This window comes from Triturus cristatus, chromosome 4_1 (assembly GCF_964204655.1).
Source record: "Triturus cristatus chromosome 4_1, aTriCri1.1, whole genome shotgun sequence".
NCBI lineage: Eukaryota > Metazoa > Chordata > Amphibia > Caudata > Salamandridae > Triturus > Triturus cristatus.
The window spans coordinates 124,754,036-124,776,592 of record NC_140585.1 but is presented as its reverse complement, the minus strand read 5'-3'; the positions used below and the strand labels follow the sequence as shown (position 1 = coordinate 124,776,592).

At 50.4% G+C, this 22,557-nt stretch overlaps 1 long non-coding RNA gene across 1 annotated transcript in view; it reads left to right on the top strand.

Annotated features, from left to right (window-relative positions):
* The window catches only part of LOC146847551 (uncharacterized), a 40,735-nt gene extending 33,933 nt beyond the window's left edge, over positions 1 to 6,802 (top strand). Inside the window, exons 2-3 of the long non-coding RNA XR_014981132.1 lie at positions 3,653 to 3,904; positions 4,666 to 6,802. This is a non-coding gene — a long non-coding RNA (uncharacterized LOC146847551). The remainder of the gene's footprint in view (positions 1 to 3,652; positions 3,905 to 4,665) is intronic.
* Positions 6,803 to 22,557: the final 15,755 nt, after the last annotated feature.

Genomic DNA, 22,557 nt, shown 5'->3' with positions numbered 1-22,557 from the left:
CAGCACGCCACACGACTAGGCATACTCACCCACAAACCATGCACGCTCTAGAAGAAGATTAGCCATCAACTGGGGCACTATGCTGTTCCTCAGGTTGTAGGGGTTGTGGGCCGAGCCTGGGAATTTGGCACACACGTGCGAGATGGTCATATCTGCAAGGCACACTACCTGCACATTGATGGAGTGGTAATGCTTGCGATTGCGGTAAAGGTGCTCACTTGCCTGTGGTGGCACAAGAGCAACATGGGTGCAATCAATGGCCTCAACAACATTGGGGATGTGTCCACGGGGATAGAAGTCTCACTTCACAGCTGGCAATTCAGCACCCCTGGGGAAATGAATGTATCTGTCCTTGTATAGCATCATGGCGGACAGTACATCACGCAGCACCATGCTGAACATCGGTTGTGACATCCCACCAGCGCTGGCCACAGTCTCCTAGAACGATCCTGTGGCAAAAAATGCAGGGCTGCCATCGCCTTATAAGTAGGGGTGAAAACTGTTGCATATGTCCTGCGTGGCTGCAGGTGGGGTTCCAACAGATCACAAAGGTTATTCAGGGTGAGTCTGTACAGGCGCAATTTGCGTATGATCGCAACATCCTCCATGTCCTCCAGCACAGTCAAGTGACAAATCAAATTTGGCCTCCTCCTATTGGAGATGATAGTGGACACATGTCAATACAATACACCAAGAGATGTGCACAGCATATCACGTTCTGGATTACACAACAACAACAATGACTGACATCTAGAGTGACTAACAGACCAGCTTACATGGAGGGACACCTTCAGCTACACAAAGGGCACACGTGTCAACTTACACAAGACAAGTACCTCAAACACCACCTTTGGCTATGTGAATGCACATAGGGATATGACCACAGTACACATGTGCACGCCTGGGAGTCTAGCATCCAGCATATGTGTAACTAATCAAAACCACTGTCTCCTACCTAGCTGCTGTACCGGTTACACCTTGATGCGTCATTACAACCTGCCACACATCCACCACACAATGACCACAGTAGGCGCTGGAATGATGAATGTGTTCATGAGGAGACATGCGAGTCAATGCTAATTAGATCAACATTTATCGAAACGAGCATTGCTGTGATTGTCACTGGACCTCAACACATTGGCATGTGTACACATTGTACAGTCCAGGACTATACTGTCCTGCCTACACCAACATCAATTCCTCAAGTGAGATGTGAGTGGGTACAGACAAATGTACATTACACACACACAAACCATTGCATGGCACCGGCGATGTGTCACCAGCACCCCCATTCACACCAGTGCAGTAGTCATAGGCATGGAGACATGTGGAAATGGCATTTGGCATGCTCTGCCGCCAGAATGGAGGTGCCTCGTGTCAATGCATGGCACCCATATCGCGGTAGCTACCGCCTGGCACCGGCGGTGTGTCACCAGCATCCCCATTCACACCAGTGCAGTAGTCATAGGTAAGGGTGGGCGTAGTGGGCGTAGTGGGGCTACGTGAAGCAGCACGTAGTGTGCCCGAATCTACGCACACTACGCGCTTCGCGTAGCCCCACTACGCGCCACCCGCCACCCACCCACCCTACTTTTAAAAGATAAAATTAATTTGTAATAAAGCAAATTAAAGGCACTTACCTGACGCGCGGCGTCTCCCGGGGCTCCCTCTTCCTGGTTTTCAATTTTCCTGACAAATGCGCATGCGTGGAGGCCCGCGAATGCGCATTTCTTGCGAGAAATGCGCATGCGCGGGCATCCGCGCATGCGCATTTGTCAGGAAAATTGAAAACCAGGAAGAGGGAGCCCCGGGAGATGCCGCGCGTCAGTTAAGTGCCTTTAATTTGCTTTATTACAAATTTATTTTAGCTTTTAAAAGTAGGGCGGGCGGGAGGCGGGTGGTGGGCGGCAGGCAGCTACGCTTCGCCCTCGCGTGTGCGTAGGCGCTGCCTGCTTCGCCTACTTCGAAAACTGCGAAGCAGGCAGCGCTACGTACACTACGTGGGCGAAGCGTAGTGTCGCGCCCAGGGTTAGTCATAGGCATGGAGACATGTGGAAATGGCGGTTGGCATGCTCCGCCACTAAAATCGCGGTAGCGCACCCCGGGCCCCAGCAGTGTTACACCGCCATGGAACTCGCCCTAGAGCCAATGCGAAGCTCGATAGCGGTGGCATGATGCAATTTTGAAGATTGCGGTAGGCGTGCTCCTCCACCCCGGAGGCGGTCATTGGCTGCATTTGAAAGATGCACCTTCGCGGTAGCGCACCCCGGGCCCCAGCAGTGTTACACCGCCATGGAGCTCGCCTTAGAGCCAATGCAAAGCTCGATAGCGGTGGCATGATGCAATTTTGAAGGTCGCTGTAGGTGTGCTCCGCCACCGCGGAGTCGGTCATTGGATGCATTTGAAAGAGGCAGACATGGACCACCAATTGCTGTAGCTTGGCACCTTTGAAACGACCCCAGGGGACTATATATGTGGGAATGAGCCTCACATTGCCACTGCTCACAGAGCCTGCTGCCTAAGACCCCTCACCTGCTGCTGCCTCCAGGGACTGCTGCCTGACACCCCTCACCTGCTGCTGCCTACAGGGACTGCTGCCTGACACCCCTCACCTGCTGCTGCCTCCAGGGACTGCTGCCTGGGGACACTTGCCACCAAAATCCTCTGCTGTTGTCTCACGTCCACAGTGATGGCAAGGACAGGGAAGATCCGTGCCAGTCCCTTCACGAGCGAGGAGCTGGAGTTCCTGGTGGACGAGGTGCTCACACAGTACCCAAGGCTATATGGTGCCCCAAATGTCGTGGTGAGTCTTAACCAGTGTTGGGCCACACATGTAGTGACTAGTGGACTGATGCAGTATGTGCCTGGGAGTGTGGGGTAGTGTCGTGCACTGCCTGACATGCTGTCTCCAGTGGGAGGGTGTGTGTACCCAATGCCACAGCTTTCCCTCCCTGCACATGTTAGTATGAGTAACCTGTGTTGTGTTGTCAGCCATACAGTGACACAGAAGGTTGTTCATGCTGTAGTCAGGACAGTTATTGCTTGGCTGGATGGCTGTGTGTGCCCCTGTAGTCCATCTCAGTGTGAGCCCAGCTGGACAGCACAGTCCCCATCTACAAAGACAAGGACACATCACTTCACTTACAGAGTATGACATCAGTCTTTTCACATTGCACTCCAGCTGTGGGCCATCTCAGCACTGTAGATTGCACACAACCGCCCTTGTGAAGGACATTTTGTATTTGTGAGATCATGTCCTCAATGTGACATCCATGACACAGTTATCTATTCACAGGGCAGGAACATTGAGGGCTGCACAGTCTTGGACACAGTGGGTCAACCCCCAAACACAGGTTGATATGTGATGTATGTGTTGCTCAACCCAACAATTAACTGGAGATGTAGGCAGGAAGGTTTCAGTGCTGGCATCCTGCATGTGTGTGAGATGTGCAGGGACTGTGTTCCCCCTCACACCTGCATGCTTTAACATCAGCTTTTCCCATGCAGGGGTCACAAGTGGGCTGTACTATAGTCTCTGATTAATCTATCGTTGGATATGTGATTTTGTTGTATCTTGCTGCTATACTGAAAGATGTCGGTACATGGCACTGTGTACCTGATCATTTCTCTCTCTTGTCTCCCATGCCTGCAGCACAAGGTACACCAGCGTAAGGCCGTGTGGAGGGCCATTGCAGCGAAGGTGCAAGCCCTGTGTGGTCTCAAACCGACGGCGCACCCACTGCCACAAGAGATGGGATGACATCAGCCGGCTGGACCCTGGGGCTGCTTCCTCGCACTGGGCGTCTAGCACAGCGCAGCATGACACCACTAATGGGGCACATCTTTGTGGTGACACAGCCTGAGCTGGATGCACGTTTGAAGGAGCATCAGCAGCCAGCCAGGGGTGAGCATTTGGGTAGTCTGACTTTGGATAGGAGTGGCTGCATGTACAGAGCCTGTGCCAGCGCTGGCCTCTGTGATGTTGGTAGTGTGATGCTACGGCATGTAAGTGGCTGCTGGCCTGGGTGCCTGTGGCATGCATTTGCCCTACCTGTACTTACAAAGTAGATTTGGAAGCTGTGCCTTCACATTACATTCTGAGTTGTGCTTTTCAGGTTTCTTCTGCATTGGTGTAGTCTTGGGAATCCCATGGGAGGGAACGGCAGAGTGCCCAATCTGACTGTCCGTACATCAATGCGTCCATTGCATGCACCAATATTGGGGAGGGCTAGATATCTTACAGCAATGTGCAGTATTCTATTGTCCCCAAGGTACGATATGGTGGGTGGCATGGGCTAATGTCTATTGTGGACTGTCATGTTGTAGTCTGGGTCTGTGTTGTCCCCTCCTGTTACATCCAGTTCTGTCATTGGCAACAAGTTGTGTGCCCCCATCATGTCCCTAGGTGTGCTCAGAACTAGTTGTGTGTCTGTTTGAACAGAGACACAAGCAGGGTGTTGTGCTGTGTGGTCATCACATGGCTCACTCATGCCTGAGTTTCCAGTTTCCATACACTGCTTGAGTCTATGTAGTGAGTTTGCACGATGTGATTGCACAGGGTGGTGTGCAACATGTAGATTTGCTCAACTTTTGTCATGCATTTCTTGCATATGTTTATTCTGTTTTTGCCACTTACCTGACCCTACATCTCTCTCTCCCATGCAGCATCACCTGTGGTTACGGAGGGACAGGAGACGGATACCACTGGGGGTGAAACTAGCACCACAGCTGCCCAGGAGCCCAGTGACACAGATGCCACCTGCACATCAGAGGGGGGCAGGAGTCTTCTGGAGTTGTCCCAGCCTGAGACGCAAAGCACCACATCATCCGATACCAGCGGGGATGCATCCATGTTGGAGGGCACAGGAAACGGGGACTCTGCATCGACTTCCACCACAAAGCAGCCATTGCCCACCCTCCCAGCCACTTCCTCTGGTGCTGCCCGTGTCCGCCTCAGTAAGAGGGGATGAGTGTCCTTCACCCCTGGTACCGCTGCCCCTGCCCAGGTCCCCCCTGCTTGCATCAGTGCTGAGTCTGTGGACCTTTTGCACCAGCTGTGTGTAGGCCAGACAGCTCTCCTAAATGCCTTCATTGACCACGACAAGAAATTGGCCCAGGTGGTTGCTTTCATGGAGGGCATACATTCCGAAGTGGGTGAGCTGCACCGGACAGTCCAGGCTTTGTCATCAACAGTGATGTCTGCCCTGCAACAGGCACATTCTCACAGTCCAGCTCCAGTCCCTTTGTCCACCACCCAGGCATTGGCCACGTCTGATGATAGTGACCACGGTCCACATACATCAAAGGCACGATACAGCACACGGAGCACACAGCAGCAGCAACCCAAGCGGTCCAGGGCGCAGACACCATCCCCACAGAAGACCAAAGGCACCCCAGAGCACAGGGCGAAAAGTCCATCAGGCGACACCAGTGGACAATTAGCAAAGCAGCAGACCTCAGGCACACATGCCTCAGTGTCATCCCCATCCAAGGACTCTCCAGCCCCTAAAACATTGCGCAAAGATAATCGTACAGTGTCTGTGCCCACCAAAGAGGTGGTGCATGCCAAGGGTACACCTAGGAAGGGCTCAAAGACAGTATCTCCAATCACCTCGACTCCCATTCCAAGCCCAGTGAAGCAGGGGCCGGAGGGGACTGTAGGGGTGACACCTAGTAAACAGGGGAAGGGGGCAGAGGCAAAGCGTTCCGCTGGGTCCAGCACATCACCAGAGTGGCTGCCAGCGCCTGCACCTGCTGCAGCAGTGGTGGTGAGTGTGCCTGTTGTGCCCACACCACTTCCCATTGATCCACAGTCAGTCAAGCCATTTAGGATCCCCAAGAAGTGGAAGGGCACCCCTCCACAATCTCCCAGCCACACCGTGACTCCTGTCTGCATGACTCTACCTCCATGTGCCACTATACCAACAACAGCCCTCCAGCTTGCAAAGACACAGATCGCTCTACCTCAGCTGTTCCGCTCTCTCCCCCTTTAACTGCCCCGACAGTCCCTGAGGCGCAGATAGCTCCCAGTCCACCTGAGAGCCAAGTCTTAGTGGTAGTCACCCTCACACACCTGTGTCTCACACAGGAGGGCCTGTGCTGCACATTGTTGCCCCATGACTGTGTTGCTGGCCATGGAAAGGTACAGTCGCACACATTCCCTGTGCAGCTTCTCATGGACTCAGTCTGCAGTTTGTCATGCCCACTGGCCTTGCCGTTCACTGCTGTGTTGGACCCTTCCCTGTGCAGCTTCTCATGGACACGCTCTGCACTCTGCCCTGGCCGATGGCCTTGTTGTTCACTGCTGTTTTGCCCTAGCCTGTGCAGCTTCTCATGGACATGCTCTGCACTCTGCCCTGGCAACTGGCTTTGTTGGTCACTGCTGTTTTGCCCTTGCCTTTGCAGTTTCTCATGGACATGCTCTGCACTCTACCCTGGCAACTGGCCTTGTTGTTCACTGCTGTTTTGCCCTTGCCTTTGCAGCTTCTCATGGACATGCTCTGCACTCTGCCCTGGCCACTGGCCCTGCTGTTTTGCCCTTGCCTGTGCCGCTTCTCATGGACATACTCTGCACTGTGCCCTGGCCACTGGCATTGTTGTTCACTGCTGTTTTGCCCTTGCCTGTGCAGCTTCTCATGGACGTACTCTGCACTCTGCCCTGGCCACTGGCCTTGTTGTTCACTGCTGTTTTGCCTTTGCCTGTGCAGCTTCTCATGGACATGCTCTGCATTTTGTGCCTTACTCTTTTCTTCTCATGGTGCGTATCTGTGCAATTTGTGAATAAAGACAGTTGCTCCAGTTGTCTATTTTGTCAGTGTCCTTACTGAATAAAGTTATTTTGCTGTGTGTAAATGGTTTACTGTGCCACATGGTCTGTGTGGCACTTCAACATGGTCAATGTTTGGGCTCACTTGCTCTCTTTTTTTCAGGGGTGACAGGGTCTTCAGTTCTTCTTGGCCCAGATGCTTGTGGTGGCAATGGTGTCAATTTCGAATGATTGGCAGTGGTCATTTACTTGATTAGTTAATGTTGGCTCTATTGTAGACATGTCAGGTTGGGGGGCACTGCCAGCACAGGGTGGGTTTCTGCACACAGTATTGCAGGCAGGCTGTCCAGGGTCATCATGTGTGTGTTCTTCCTATATGTGTGCCCAGTGGTGTATGTGTGTGTTCATCTTGTGATGGCCAGTCATCCTAGTCCCATGGCTTACTTTCCATGCGTGCTCTTGGATGGCCAGGTATTGTGCAGTGTGAAGGGGGTGAGTTTGTGGGGAGTGTTGATGTGTGCATGCCTATGCAATGTCAACTACACACATGTGTCACCCAGGAGTTGTGTGCCTGTTGTTTTGATTGTTCATCCCTGTGGATGTGGTTGTATGCCCATGTGTGAGTTGTATGTTGTGCACTGTGCAGTGTGTTGGTGTGGCCTTGCAGTTCTGTCTGACTCCTACTTGTTGTTTTTGTCACTTGTGAGTATGCAGAGGGTGTTACTGGCAATTCAGTGTGGTGTTTTGTTGCACATCCCTGTGTCTGGTGGCTGTTTGTGGCGTCTGTGCAGACCTTCTGCTCCACACTGCCATTGTGGTTGTGTTTTCTCATGCCTTGCTGTCCCATGGTGCCTTCTTGCCTCCAGTGTGGCATGTTATGTGTGTTGTCATGCCATCCCCTATCTGTGCTTCAGCTGCCTACCCATTGTGGGTCTGCACTCCCTCTCTTTGTGTATGGTACACTCCTGCCATGTCCCCTACTGACATGCAGTACACTTCACTTTGGTGTGAACTGTTCCCTTGGTTTATATGTGTGTGTGCCTCCCCATAACTTCATTTGTGCCACTGTGCTTTGTGGTGCAGTTCTTTGTCCAGGGTCAATGTGTCACTCAGTGCATTTCCCCAATGGGTCATGTGTGATATTCTGGTGCTGTTTGTCAGTCATGGTTGCTGCTATGCAGTTCAACTGTGTGTGCTGCCCAGTCCTGTGGTCAAGTTGTTTCCACCTTTGTGTCCCAAACTTGTGCATCTATTGGTTGTTGTGTTGGATGTATGTGTGTTGTTTGTGTTACTGCTTCACTTCCTGGGTGTGCTGTTGTCTTTGTGCTGTGCTGTACGGTGTTGTGTGGGTTGCTGTTCTGTCACTGATGTGCGTGCCTTGTATGCTTGGTGTGCACACACAGCTTGTTTTGCTTGCTGTGCTGTGTGTATGTTGCCTTGTGATTGCCTGGTATGCATCCCCTGATGTTGTGCTATGTTTGCTATGTGATTGTTCTGCCTGTGCATCTGTTGTTTGTTTGCTGTGGCTGTGATGGTGCACTTCTTGTGTGTGTTGTGGAATGTTGTATGTGCATTGTTCCTGAGTGATGAGGTTGTTCACTCTTGTTGTGTCTGTGCTCCCATTGCCTTTCCCCAGTTTAGCTGCACAGGGCATGTCTGTTGTTGTTGTTGTGGCTCTGTGTGTGTTTCAGTTGGGTTATGTGTTTGTCTGTTGTATTTGTTTCCACATTTGTGGTGGCATCCCTGTGTGTGTGTCTGTGTGATCTTTGTGGCTGAGCCCAGGGTGTGTGGTTGTTTGTGTGTGTATTGCCTGTCAAGAATTGCCAGCCTTCAGTGTGTTTGGCACTGCTGTTGTATGCTGCTGGTGTGAGGAGGGTATGGGGGGTATGTGTATAGATTCTTACTTGTGTTTGTCAGTCCTGAGGTGTGTAGATGGTCCCTGTGTGTAGTGCTGCTGGTGTACTCCTGTGAAGTAGTTGTATGGATGTGTGGCTGTTCCCAGTTTGACTTCAGGGCCTTCCTTTCATCCTTTCATCCTTGTGCCTATACATGGTTTGCCTTGCTGTCTCCCTGTGTTGTTGCACTGAGCTGTCTGTGGTTTGGTTTGATTTCACTGACTGTGCCAGCCATGTGTGCTTTGATGGTGTAAGGGTGTTGTGCTCTGTTCCTTGTGTTGACGTGATGTACACATGTTTTTTGTGTGTCTCCATTGCCTTCCATTTGTGTGCAGCCCACTTTGGTTTCCCTATTTGTTGTGCTCCATTGCTGGTGGCACGTGGGGTGTGTATGTGTGTGTGTGTCAGTCTATGATATGTATGTATGACTATGCAGGCTGTGTGTCCATTTGCATTGTGTGTCTCCATGATTGTTTGTTGTGTGGTGCAGGGTATGTATTGCCCTGGCTTGTTGTTGTGCATGGGGTACACAGGGAGGACACATGGAATGTGCCTTCATGGGATGTGCTAGTGTGTGGGTGTGGCCCTGTGGTCTTTATGCCCTGCCCATGCCTGGCACTGGCCCTGCCTTCTGCATTGCGCATGTATTTGCTCTGTTCGCCGCTATGGTGACGTGACCGGGACATTGCTGCATGGTGGCGGTAGCTGTGTGTCCAGGATGCAGCCGGGTGAATTTGTGGCAGGTGGGTGATGTGTTGGTGCCCTTGGGGATGTGTCCCTGTCCCCCCTAGGGTGTCTGATGTGGATTTGGACCCTGTGTCAGGCCGTGAGTTGTGTGTTGTGTGTTGTGTTATTGTGTACCTGCGGCGTCATCCGCGGCGGTCCATGAGTTCCTGGTGATTTAGCAGGTACAGCACCGGAAAGATGTGTAGAGCTGGGTCCATTGCAGTCGTGTCCGGGTGGTGTGGATCGGGACTCTGGTTTCGCACTCCGCTGTCGAGTTTCCGCCATCTCTGGTTGGTGGTGTCTCCGCTGCTGTGCGTCTGCTTGCTTGAGTCACCCTAATTTGGGGACTGGGGCACGGCGGAGGGTCTGCATTGGCTCCCAGCTCCGCGATGGCGGGCGCACTTTGATGGCGGTGCGCGTCGCACCACGGCAGTCGGAAATTGGCCTATGTTTGACCATACTAATATGGCAGGTGTGATGTCCGCTGCTAGCGGGTGGAAAAAGGCATTTTTACGCACCGCCAGCGCAGTGGTGGTCCAACCGCCCTACATCCTAATGGACCCCATAATGTTTTTAATGAGATTTTATGGTATAGGTGTATGTATTAATATATAATTATTTGTTAATTTTTATATATTTATAATATTTTAAAATAAATAAAAGTTATTAGTTTATGAATTATTTTACAGAAAATATACATTTATATATTACATTTTATATGTGAACAAGACCGATTTGTTTCGGTCGAAACGCGTCATGCTGAGGCACTGGTCAGGCCTGATTGGTTGCCGTGTATCTGCGATTTAAATAAAACACTGCATTTTGGAAACATCCCTTGAAGTGGTCCGCACCTGTGTTTGTGCGCCGTTGGAAGATGGTGGCGATCCAGGATTTGCTCTGTATTACATTTTATATATTTACGTTTACATTTTTTAAATTAAATGTATTTGTTATATTTGTTAAAATGTACATTACATCTGAATAATTTTTTTAAAGTTCATTTTAGCATTTAATGTATTTAACATTATTTTTTATATATGAAAAAACAATATTTTGAACATCGATATTTTTAACATCTATATTATTTTTTCGATATTTTTGTATTTTACATTTTAAAGATAAGATGTCGATATTTTGATTATCGATATTTCTGTATCGATATTTGTGTATGGGGATATTTATGTACTCGATATTATTAAGTGATCCTTGGCACAGAGCAAGCAGGCTTATCTAAAGAGGCAACGTGCAAAGTATATGTGCAACACACAAACACACACAGTAACACAATTAAAATACCATGAAAAGACTCTACACAGGTTTAGAAAACTAAAGAATATTTGTATGAGAAAATTAAGACCAAAATGACAAAAATCCAACAAGTAGAACCACAGTCATGAATTTTTAAAGAATAAACCCCAAAAAGTTCTCAGAAATTAAATAGCGCTAAAAGGTTACTTGAGGCCGCGCTAGACCAGGGAAAATCCAACGTTCATGCCGGAGGGTGGAGGGCAGGCTGGCTACAGGACTTAGGGGCTCATTACGATGGCGGGCAGAGTCCGCCCGCCATTGTTGCGGTGTTCGGCACCGCCCGCCAGACATGTGGCAGTCCTACCACTGCAATTAGGATGCGCCCGCTAGAGTGGCGGGTGCATCCAGGGCACTTAACATTGCGGACGGTGCTGCTGGCTGCAGCACCGTACGCAATGTTAATATGGCATGCACTGCATTTCTCTGCACCATGTGGCCGGCACCTTACGGTGCCTGCCACTTAGTGCATGGAAATGCAGTGGGGTACCATGGGTACCCCCCCAGTACAACACCCCAACACAGAGGTGTCCCGCCTCGGGCCCCCGAATCCAGCCTTCACCTGGCTGACGCCAGCATTGTAATATGGCGGCCGGTGCCTGCTAGTGGGAATATCGCTGTGTGACGGCGGAAGGACCGCCACCGCCGGCCCGGTGGTGGTGATCCTTCCACCATCCTAATTGGCCCCTTAGATAGGTCCTGCTGAAAACTACCTTGAGTAGAGCAAAGCATCCTTGTGAAGGACTTGAGTTGCGGTGTCGAAGATGAGCCACGTAATCGTCGGTCCTGTGGATGGACATGAGCGTTGGAGCAGAAGCACGCGGTCGATGGAAGATTCGTCGACAAACACCTGTATAATGCAGGCACTGTGTTATCATTGACCTGCGCTGTCCGTCATCTTCTAAGTGCATCAACTGTAGAATCGCTTTCATCAAGCAGGTGCTGCATTGGCATCGAAAGGCAATGCGTCAGTTCCGATCAACACAAAGCCGCTGCCGAGTCAATGTCAATGTAGAAAAAACTACAGAAACCTTTCTCTGAAGTCCAGGACTGGAAGGGGTATCTCAGACAAGGGTAGGACTCACTGATGGCAGAGTCCAGCAACATCAGCAGAAATGTAGGAAGTCTTTTATAACCCCGAGACTTCAGAAACAGGTGGCAAGCCAGCAAGCCCTAGGAGTACCTCTGGGTTCATGTGAGATGTGTTTAGTCCTTGTCCTCAGCAGAGCACAATGTGAACTTGTTTTTATTGCAGGTTAGAAAAGAAATTATGGCTATGGTCTTTTTTTCACTATTTCCAGTCCATAATAAGACCGAACCTTTATTTTGGGGTAAAAAAACCAACAACGAATTTCAGATTGACGTGATGGAAAAAATAAGCCATATATTTGTTTTATGTGTGACGTGCTATTAGCCACCTGTTTGCCCTGCTTAAAAACAAATGAAATTCGTGAATTAAAATCCAATTACGTGACTCGGTTATTTTATTTCCTAGGCACCAGAGCAGCGACACACACAGTCTGTCCCCCGCGCACGGAGAGAGAGGGTGGTGCGAGTAGTCACCGTCACTGGCTGCTGCGTAAAGCACCGCTTGGGGACTGGCCAAAAATGATTCTCTGGGCCGTCATTGGTAGCGCTTTCCCACGCTACAAGATCGACGGCCCTGGGGACCTGCACACTGGTACTGCCAGCCCGCTCCACACACCACTATGCTAGGGTGCGCGGCGCAGCATGTACAAGCAGGTGCGCTTGCACTCACATACAGGAACTGCTGCCTTCAAATTAAAAAATGTTTCCCCCTTTTGCTGCCCTAGCCCTTTGCCACCATAGGCGACCGCCTAGTCTTGCCCAATGGTAGAACCGGCCCTACTTCTTCCTGCAATTCCGACAGGGAGCAGGAAGCACCCATGCACACAGGTTTCCCTGAGCCAATCACAACGCTGCAATGCAGCTTTGTGTTTGGTCTGAGCACTGTGGTTCGGCGCTCAGACGGGGACAGCGAGCCTGTTCATATTCCTTGACAGGCTGCATAATGCAGCCTGGTGTGGAACATGCAAAGTGCACATGAGCTGTTTGACTTGCCAAAGAGACTGGCCAAACATTTCATGTGAACAAAACACTCACCCACTGCTCTGGCCAGCCCCGCCCCACCCAGCCACTGACTGCAATAGGAAAAATAAAATGATAGTAACAATACGCTATTATCATTTTATTTTTCCTTTTGAGCAGTAGGGCAAGGTTCCTCCGCCATAGCTGATGTACCTCCACTGCAGGTTGGTCCTGGCCTTCTTCATTTAGGTGTGCTAACACTGCCCCTATGCCATGTTCTGAGGCATCTGTTTGAATGATAAACTCCTTGGAGAAGACAGGGGCCTTGAGCACAGGAGCTGTGCAGATGGCCTCCTTCAGGGAGTCAAAAGCAGTTTGGCGTGCCTCTGTCCAAATCACATTTCTTTGCTGCTTCTTAGAAGTCAGTGCTGTCAAGGGGGCAACGATGGTGCCATATCTCTTAACAAACCTCCTGTAGTACCAAGTGAGACCCAAGAATGCTCTGACTTACGTCTGGGTTTTCGGAAGCTCACAGGCCATGATAGTCTTTATATTGGCCTGGAGGGGCTGTACCTTTTCCCTGCCCACCAGGTGCCCCAAGTACACCACAGACCCTTGCCCTCTCTGTAGCTTACTGGCCTTGATAGTCAGGCCTGCCTTTTGCAGAGCCTTAAGCACTTCCTGAATGTGAAAATGGTGGTCCTTCCAACTGCTACTGAAGACAGCTTTCTCACCCAGATAGGCAGCTGAGAAGGCCTCCATATCAGCAAGTATCTGGCTCACCAACCTCTGGAAGGTGGCAGGGACATTCTTGAGTCAAAAGGGCATCACACAAAATTGGTATTAGTAACTCGGATGGAATAAGCATCAGTCTTTGTCACAGAGCTCAGCCCTCTATGATCCACACAGAACCGCAGTTCATTTGCAGTGCCTGGTGGGGCAGCTTTTGGTACCAGAAACATAGGACTAGACCAGGAGCTACTGGAAGTTTCTACCACCCCCAATTCCAGCATTTTAGAAACTTCACTTTTGATGCTAGCCATCACCTTATCCGACAACCTGTAAGATTTATTCTTAACAGGGAGGTTGTCCCCTATACCCACATCATGGGTACACAGGTGGGTAGTCCAGGAAGGACAGAGAAGAGTACTGTCCCAATACTCGATGACAGTCCCTCTGCTGCTCAGGAGTTAGAGTGGGGGAAAGGATTACTCCCTCCACAGGCCCATCCCTCGAGGGAGATGTTCATTCTCCTCTTCCACTTCTCCATCTGTCACCAACCTCATGGTGATCGCAGACCTCTCAAAGTCAGGTTTGAGGCTATTGATGTGAATCACCCTGTGGTGCTGCCTGGGGGTCTTGAGGTCCACCTGTTAGGTAGACTCATCCTTCTCTCCATTCACCTCGAAGGGCCAAGTCCAACAGTCCTGGAGGGCCCTGAATTCCACAGATTCCATCACCCAAACTTTCTGCCCAGGCAATTCCTCAGTGGTTAGAATTTTGGTCATTCCATTCTTTCATCACAGTCTGACTGGTTTCTAAGTTGTCAGAAGCTTGCTTCCACAATTTAGCCATCTAGCTGTTGAAGGCCAGCATGTAGCTAACTACATCCTGGGGAGTCTTCCTGTGAGCTTTCTTCCGCCCCTCCTTCACAAGACTTAGAGCTCCTGTACAGAAACTCAAAGAGACTGAAGCCACTCCCTTCTGTGGTACCGCATGGTAGGCAAACAACAGGCAAGGTTAGAGGATGTCCCACCTATTTCTCAAACCCTCAGGTAGGCCTCTAATCAAGTCTTTCAGGGGCTTGTTGAATCCCTCAAACAGCTCATTTGTTTGTGGATGGTAAAGAGTGGAGAACTTGTAGGTTACTCCACACTTCTTCCACATGGACCGCATGCATGCAGACATGAAGTTTGTGCCCCTGCCAGACACAACTTTCTTGAGTAACCCACCCAGGTACAAATTCCCATCAGGGCCTTTGCCACTGCAGGTGCAGTTATCGTCCTCAGAGGAATTGCTTCTGGGTACCTAGTGGGATGATCCACCTGAACCAGGATGCAGTCTGGGGATCCTTATGCTCAACAATTGTTTATGCCCACTCACCCAAAGGGTCTGCCAACGACTGTCAATGAATTAAGTGGGGGATTTCAGCAGTGGCGATTGCATCTCTTTCCATTACATGCAAAGAAAATATCATGTGCATATGAAACACATTATATGTGAATTAGAGTGTTGTATGTATTACGTGAACTAATAATTGGCTTTTATAGCAAACATTGCAAACTGCATTACTTCTTTCATTTGCCACCTACCTCAATAGTACTCATTTTATTGACCACATAAGAAGAAACGACAGGACTATCCTGCAAGGATTCAAACTTTGATGACTTGCTGGGAACAGGCAGTTGGTTGCACCAAGAGAAAATCTCACTGAACTGCTTATGATTGCAGGTAGGAACCTGTGAGCAGCTTGCTACCCAAGGAGAGCTGAAAAGTATGCTGACACTGCCCCATCTTTAATCAGCCAAGTGTTTTGAAAGCGTGACTACTCACTCAAGGCGCTAGAGGGGGAGGACTTTTGATCCGTCAAAGGCACTTCTTTTCTTCAATTCTTGAAGTCCTTCCTGAATTGAGACGGTGAATGCCTGAGGTGTAGAGGCAGGGTGTACCAGTTCTGTGCTGCGAGGTATGAGAAGGATCTTCCTTCAGACGTGGTCTTGCTGATACGTGGTATGGTGGCCAGGCCAGTTGGGCAGAGAGGAGGTCTCTTGTGGGTGCATGCAATGAGAGGTGGTGGATAAGGTACACAGGTCCCACATCATGTAGGGCTTTGTAGGCTTGTGTAAGGAGCTTGAAGGTGATTCTTTTGCTGAGATGCCCGGTGATGTGGCTGCGGTGGGAGATATTGAGAAAGAGTCTGACAGAGGCGTTCTGAATGTTCTGCAGCTTCTTGAGGAGTTTCTGGTTGATGCCGGCATAGAGTGTGTTGAATTAGTCGATTCTGCCGCTGTTGAATGCATGGGTGACCATCTTTCTGGACTCTGTGAGGATCCACATGAAGATCTTTCGGAACAGGTGTAAGCTTGTGGAAGCAGTATTATGAGATGGCATGGACCTGGCTGTTCATGGAGAGCGAGGAGTCCAGTATGATGCTGAGGTTTCATGTATGGTCTGGGTTGTGGGGGGGGTTCCAAGTGCTCCGGGTCACCAGAACTCATCCCAGGTGGAGGGGCTGGAGCCCAGGATGAGGACTTTGGTCTTCTTTGAGTTGAGCTTATGGCAGCTGTTTTTCATCCAGGTGCCGACAGCCTTCATCCTTTCGTTGAAGTTGTTCTTGGCAACTGTGGACTCATTGGTGAGGGAGAGAATCAGCTTGGGGTCCTTGACGTAGGAGACGATGTTGAGTCCATGGGTCCTGATGATGGAAGCAAGCGGGCCATGTATATGATGAAGAGAGTGGAGCTCAGGGAGGAGCCCTGCGGCACTCCCCAGCTGATCCCTGTGGGCTCCGAGTGGAACTGTGGCAGTGTGACTCTGTGTTCATCCAGTCAGAAAGGAGCAGATCCATTCTAGGGCTTTGTCACAGATGCCGGCGTCATGGAGTCTTGTGCATAGGGTGCGGTGGGAAACGGTAGTGAAGCCGACTGAGAGGTCCAAGAGGATAAGGGCTACAGTTTCACCTCTGTCGAGGATGGTGCAGACATCATCTGTGGTGGTGAGGAAGGCAGTCTCGGTTCTGTGGTTCTTTCGAAAGCCAGATTGGGAGAGGGCCAGGATGTGGTTCGCTTCCATGAACTCAGAAAGTTGGGCGATGATGGCCTTCTCGATGAAATGGCTGGGAAGGGGAGCAGAGAAATGAGTCTGCAGTTTTTGAGGTCTGTCGGGTCAGCAGAGGGTTTCTTCAACAAAGAGTTGATCTCTGCGTGTTTCCAGTCTTCTGGAATGGTGGCGGAGTTGATGGAGCATTTGATGATGCCGTAGAGTTTGGGTGCGGTAGAGGTTGAAGATGTGGTGTGGGCATGGGTACAAGGGTGCTCTGGAGTGGATGCTCTTCATGATTTTGAGGGTGTCATCAGCGGTGAAGGGAGTCCAGCAGAGTAGTGTCTGCTGGGGTCTGATGTCCGGTGGAGTGGTTACGGGTGGGGTAGGAGGGTCTTGGGTATCAAGGCTGTTGAATATCTCCTTAAGCTTGCGGTGGAAAATGGTGCCGAGCTTGTTGCAGAGGTCTTGTGAGGGTGGGATGTCTGCTGTCTCTGTGCTGGGTTTGGCGAATTTTTTGACCAAGGTGAAAAGTTCTTTGCTTTAAGTGCATTGGCGTTGATCCTTTCTCATAGGGCCGCTTTCTTTGTTGTTCTAATGAGGGGGTGGTGTGCAGTGACAGCGGTTTTGCAGGCTGACTGGTCTTCCTGGGTCTTGCAGCTCCTCCATCTCTTCTCGCGCGTCTATCGGTGCATCTAGACTCACTGAAGGGGAAGCGAACTAGCTGGTTTTCTAGGAGTCTTGTCTGTCTTTAGGTGCGCCAGTGTGTTGGCACAGCTGGAAATACATTGGTAGAGGTTGCATGCTGTGGTATTAGTGTCCGTGGATGTCGGTGGAGCGGTTTTGCTGAGGGAGGTGGTGAGCTGTTCTTCTGTGACCTTGTTCCAACTTCTGCGATGTTAGTTGTGGGCGTGGTGGTGTACGGTGTGTTTGGTGAAGGAGAAGTGGACGCAGAGGTGGCCTGTCCAAATGAGCTCGAAGGGGTGGCTGAAGGTGATGTTGTCACTGGCGGAGAAGATGGAGTTGAGTGTGTGTCCTACCGAGTAGGTTGGGGAGGTGATCATTTGTTTGAATCCGACGGTGGCAAGATTCTCCAGGAGGGATGAGGTATCTTATCCAGGTGAAAGCTGAGGTCACTGAGTAGGATCTAATGTGTGGAGGCAAGACTGTGGGGCGCGATGAAGTCGATGATAGAATCGCTGAATGGTGGAAAAAGACGTAGGGGTCTGTAAATGAAGGTGCCGCTGAGGGTGATTTTCGGGTTGGTATGTGACCTGCTGATTACAGGCAGTTCTTTGAAGCAGGCTTGTCCCTCTTAGACATAATGTGGTTATCATTTATTTGATATATTCTTCTTGTGAGACACTTGTCCACCCAGGACATTTGTCAGTGAAATTTCAGGGCTCAGAGTTCTAGTTTAAAAAGGTGCTCTATTAAGGGGCTGATTCCGATTCCGGCTGTAAAACGTACCGACCGACATGGACCGGGAACGGAGACCGACCGACACGGACCGGCGCCGTATGACCCGTGCAGTACGATGCAACGCGTATGAATTACAACCAACACTTATGGAATACAAGCCGTACGACCGAGCCGTAGGCAAACCAGTGATTCGCATGGAAACGGGACGTGATTCGCACCGACCGACACACACCAGGAATGAACCAGACCAACACATACCCGCGATGTCCGACCCACGCAGTACGATGCAATGCGTGTAAAACCAGACCGACTTGCAAGGAGCCCAAGCCGCATGACCAACACGCAGAGAAAACAGGGACCTGAAGCAATAGAGATCTCCGCGACTGACGCGTATGAAACACAGAAGATAGTCAGCGTGAAAAACACGGAGAAGCCCGCATGAGCCAACATCAGCGTCCGTCTCGGTCAGAAGAACGTCTCCTTCATGCCTAAAAAACCCAAAGGAAAAAATATTTAAAAAAGGACCAAACAAGCGATGACAAAGTCAATAAATATTGAGAAAAAAAAACTTGGAACAAAGACACACCCACAACTCCACCTATATAAAGGCCACAAATCACTACCATGATCCTTTACAAATTCAAGAGAACAGCCAGCTGAGAACACCAACAGACAGCAACCACAGACATTTTTTTTTCACAATCAGCAACTGTTGTTAGAAAGATAGAATCACACGATCTTCAGATGTAATGAAGTGTTATTCCAATACCTACTCGTCAGGTGGAATATCAAAGATATTGAAGTAAAAGCCTCACTCACATAATAGTGACATGCTTCATCATAGGCAAATACTCCACACCCAGAGTAGATGGTACTCTCTGGGCGAACTCAACCAAAGATGTAATGGGAGTGCTTAGATAAATGAGTAACTGGTTAAGCAGGGAACCAGATTTGAATTAAAAGTACCTACGAGTATACCCCTATTTAATCCTTTATTCTAGGGTACTCTTGGTATCATTAAAAACTTTATATTGGGGTTATTTTGAACGTAATTCCATTCAAATGTACCCTCAACTGTGTGCCAACATGTTTCGGCCCATGTAGGTAGCCCGGTCGAGTCTGAGGGCCTTCGTCAGGGCGATATATTTCTGTTCCTTATCTTTAAGGTCCCTGCAGTGTGTCAGTGTATGTGCTACATGCAACCCAAACGTGAGGCCTAATGCACCCACCTGTACGTATTTGTACTCCAACTCCAGTAGATTTTCTATAGAAAATTCAGAGAGACAATAAAACATCTATACTTTATGTACATTTGTAAGTCTCTAATGCTATTGTGCCTATATCGTGCTCTTATTTGCTAAAATAAAGTTGGAGTGTCGGTGCACCACCTGACTACGTGCTCACTATTTAGGGCTTGGTGGACTTATCTACTCAATCCATCAGAAATGCCAGTTCGCTGAAATCTAGTCACCACACTACGTGATCTCTATAAAATATTTTTTAGAGCAACCACAGACACACACAACCTTCACACCATTAGCACCTCTCCAAAAGCACTCACACATACACCTAGCAAAACTGACACTCACCCACCCTCACTTGCACCCTCACACACACATCACTCACCACCACCAATCACCACACCCCCAAAGAAGAATCCAAAGTTCACAGATAGTGAGTTAGAAGTCCTGGTAGATGAAATCATCAGAGTAGAGCCACATTTGTTTGGTACATTGGTCCAAAGGACCCCCATGTCACAGAAAACAAAGATGTGGGCGAGGATTGTGGACAAGGTCAAGGCACAAGCACCAATGTTGCGCACAAAGGCTGACATCCAGAACAGGCGTATGATGTGCGCAGGAGGGTCAAGAAGCTCATCAAGAAGGACCACGCCTTGAGTCAGCGCACTGGTGGTGGCCCTCTTGCCAAACCAGTATACTTCAGGTCCTGGAAGGAGAAGGTGTGGGACATCCTACCACTAGAGAGCGTCCATGGTCTATCAGACATACCAGAGCCTGGTGAGTACACAACCAATATACTCAATATTGTGTGGCAATACACACACATCACTGTCAAGGGGACAGTGAAACCATGCACCGTTAGCAAAACCACAGTAACCAATAGATAATCATCCCAACATGATTATCAGAAAAACACAATACCTGCCATCTCATAGTGACTTGTAACTGTGTCATGACATGTACAAACCTACCAACACATAGAGCAAGGCAGTGGCACAAATCTAAATTGTTGGAGCCGGCCTCGTGGCGTGGTCCTGTTCCCCCTCGCCAAGCCGCACGAGGTCCCCTGCACCTCGGGGCTCCTCCATTTTGGATTGTACGTAACTCTGCGCGCCAGCCTACTTGACCCCGCTCAACCCGGCCTCGGCCCCAGCAAGCCCCGACATCAAGGCACCAACAACTGGCCAGGGGGTACCACGTGAACACTTCCCCACTCCCGGCGGAGGGCAGTATCGATGGGACCCACAACCGTCCTCCCACACCTAGGTGCGATTGCCCCACAGCTCTCCTGGGCCTGGCGCCTCTCCCGCTGGGCGTCTGGCCTCTCCCAGCCTGGCCTCTCCGCCCCCCCCGGGCGCAAGGGTCCGGACATCAAAGGGCTCCAGACCTATATCTGGGGCGACCCTGCAACAGGACAGCAGTTGTATCCCGGAGTCGAGAGCCCTGCTGATTGAATCGCGGCCGACCCAACGGAGAAGAACTCTTGCTTGAAACTCTACCACGAGCCCTGCTGACTGCGTCGCGGCTCCACCTTATTGAGGTCACGAAGCCTCACGGAACATCGGAGCCCTGCTGACGCTGTTGCGGCCCAACCTCGCTGAAACCTCCCTCGGAGCCCTGCTGACGTCGTCGCGGCTCGAGCTGAACCAAGACACCGTAAGAGCCCTGCTGACCTGGTCGCGGCTCGAACTCCACGGACTGAACACCAGAGCCCTGCTGACGCCGTCGCGGCTCGACCCCTCCGAGATCTGGAGGCCCTCCAGCGTGGGGATAAGAACTGGGCTCCAGGTACCCTCGTACCAAGCGGCTGCTAAAGACTGTCCCGCTACCCCGTCCCTACCAAAGACTTTGAGACTCTTGTGGATCCCTCGATCCCCCCCTTGTAAATATTGATAATCGTAACTTCATAAGTACTGATAAAGAACTGCTCGTCTTGCTGAATCCCCTTGAGTCCTGTGTGGTGGTGTTACTGTGCTAGTACGTTATAGGAGAAGGACCTCTCCCCGGAGGCTTCTCAGCAGCGCTCGGCTACTTCGTGCAGTGTGGGGGCCCCTCTGGGTGGTCTCTCCGACCCCCCGAGGCCCGCCTTCCAACATAAATAAACACTGTCAGACACTTTGCCACCACAAACACACCACCTCACAGTGAAGCTGACTGACAGGAAGGAATAGTGGGTATGCTGGTGAAGTGAGTGTATCCAAAAGCATGATGGGGTTTTTAGTCACAGATAATGCTCCCCCTCCCAATTGGCCCATCAAGGCCTCTCTGAACCATGCTCACATCACAGAGAGTGGAAAATAACTGACGAGATGGCTGACACTGGGTCCTGCTGTGGGGAGCACAAGGCCCTCAAATCAGAAGCAAGACACCACTGCCTGACATCCTGACAGCCAACTTGCACGACCTGCAATGTAAGCACTTTTCATGGTGGGATGTCTGGCCTGGTGGGAAGGAGGACTGACAGCTCTGACCATACTTACCAGCATGTTTCGTCACACACACCCCTCAACACAAACTCCACACAACTCACCTGGGATAATGCATTGACTCACACTGTATTGAAATATCACCCAAAGATACACCACACTGGGTTCTGCTGTGTGAAGCACAGGGGCCCGTTTTGGACTTGTAGCCAAACAAACACCAAGACTGTACTGTCAGCCATCTTGCCATTGCTGTCACACTCCCTCACTGGGAAGCAGAGTCAAAAGAAAGGAAGTATGGGCATGCTGTGAAGGGGAGTGTAGCCAAGAGCATGATGGGATTTGCAGTCTCTGACAATCCCCACACACCTACATGGCCCAGCAAGCTCACACTGAACCATGCTCACCTCACAGGGAGTAGAAATGGACTGACAAGATGTCTGACACTGGGCTCTGTTGTCGGGAGCACAAGGCCCTGCTAGGAACTGTGCACAAACAAACAAGAGGACTGCACTGTCAGCCATCTTGCCATTGCCGTCACACTCCCTCACAGGGCAGCAGAGTCAAAAGTAAGGAAGTATGGGCATGCTGGGAAGGGGGTGTCGCCAAGAGCATGATGGGATTTACAGTCACAGACAATCCCCACCCACCTACATGGCCCAACAGGCTCACACTGAACCATGCTCACCTCACAGGGAGTGGAAATGGACTGAGAAGATGTCTGACACTGGGCTCTGTTGTGGGGAGCACAAGGCCCTGCTGGGAACTGTGCACCAACAAACAACAGGACTGCACTGTCAGCCATCTTGCCATTGCTGCCACACTCCCTCACAGGGAAGCAAAGTCAAAAGGAAGGAAGTATGGGCATGCTAGGAAGGGGGGTGTAGCCAAGAGCATGATGGGAGTTGCAGTCACAGACAATCCCCACCCACCTACATGGCCCAGCAAGCTCACACTGAACCATGCTCACC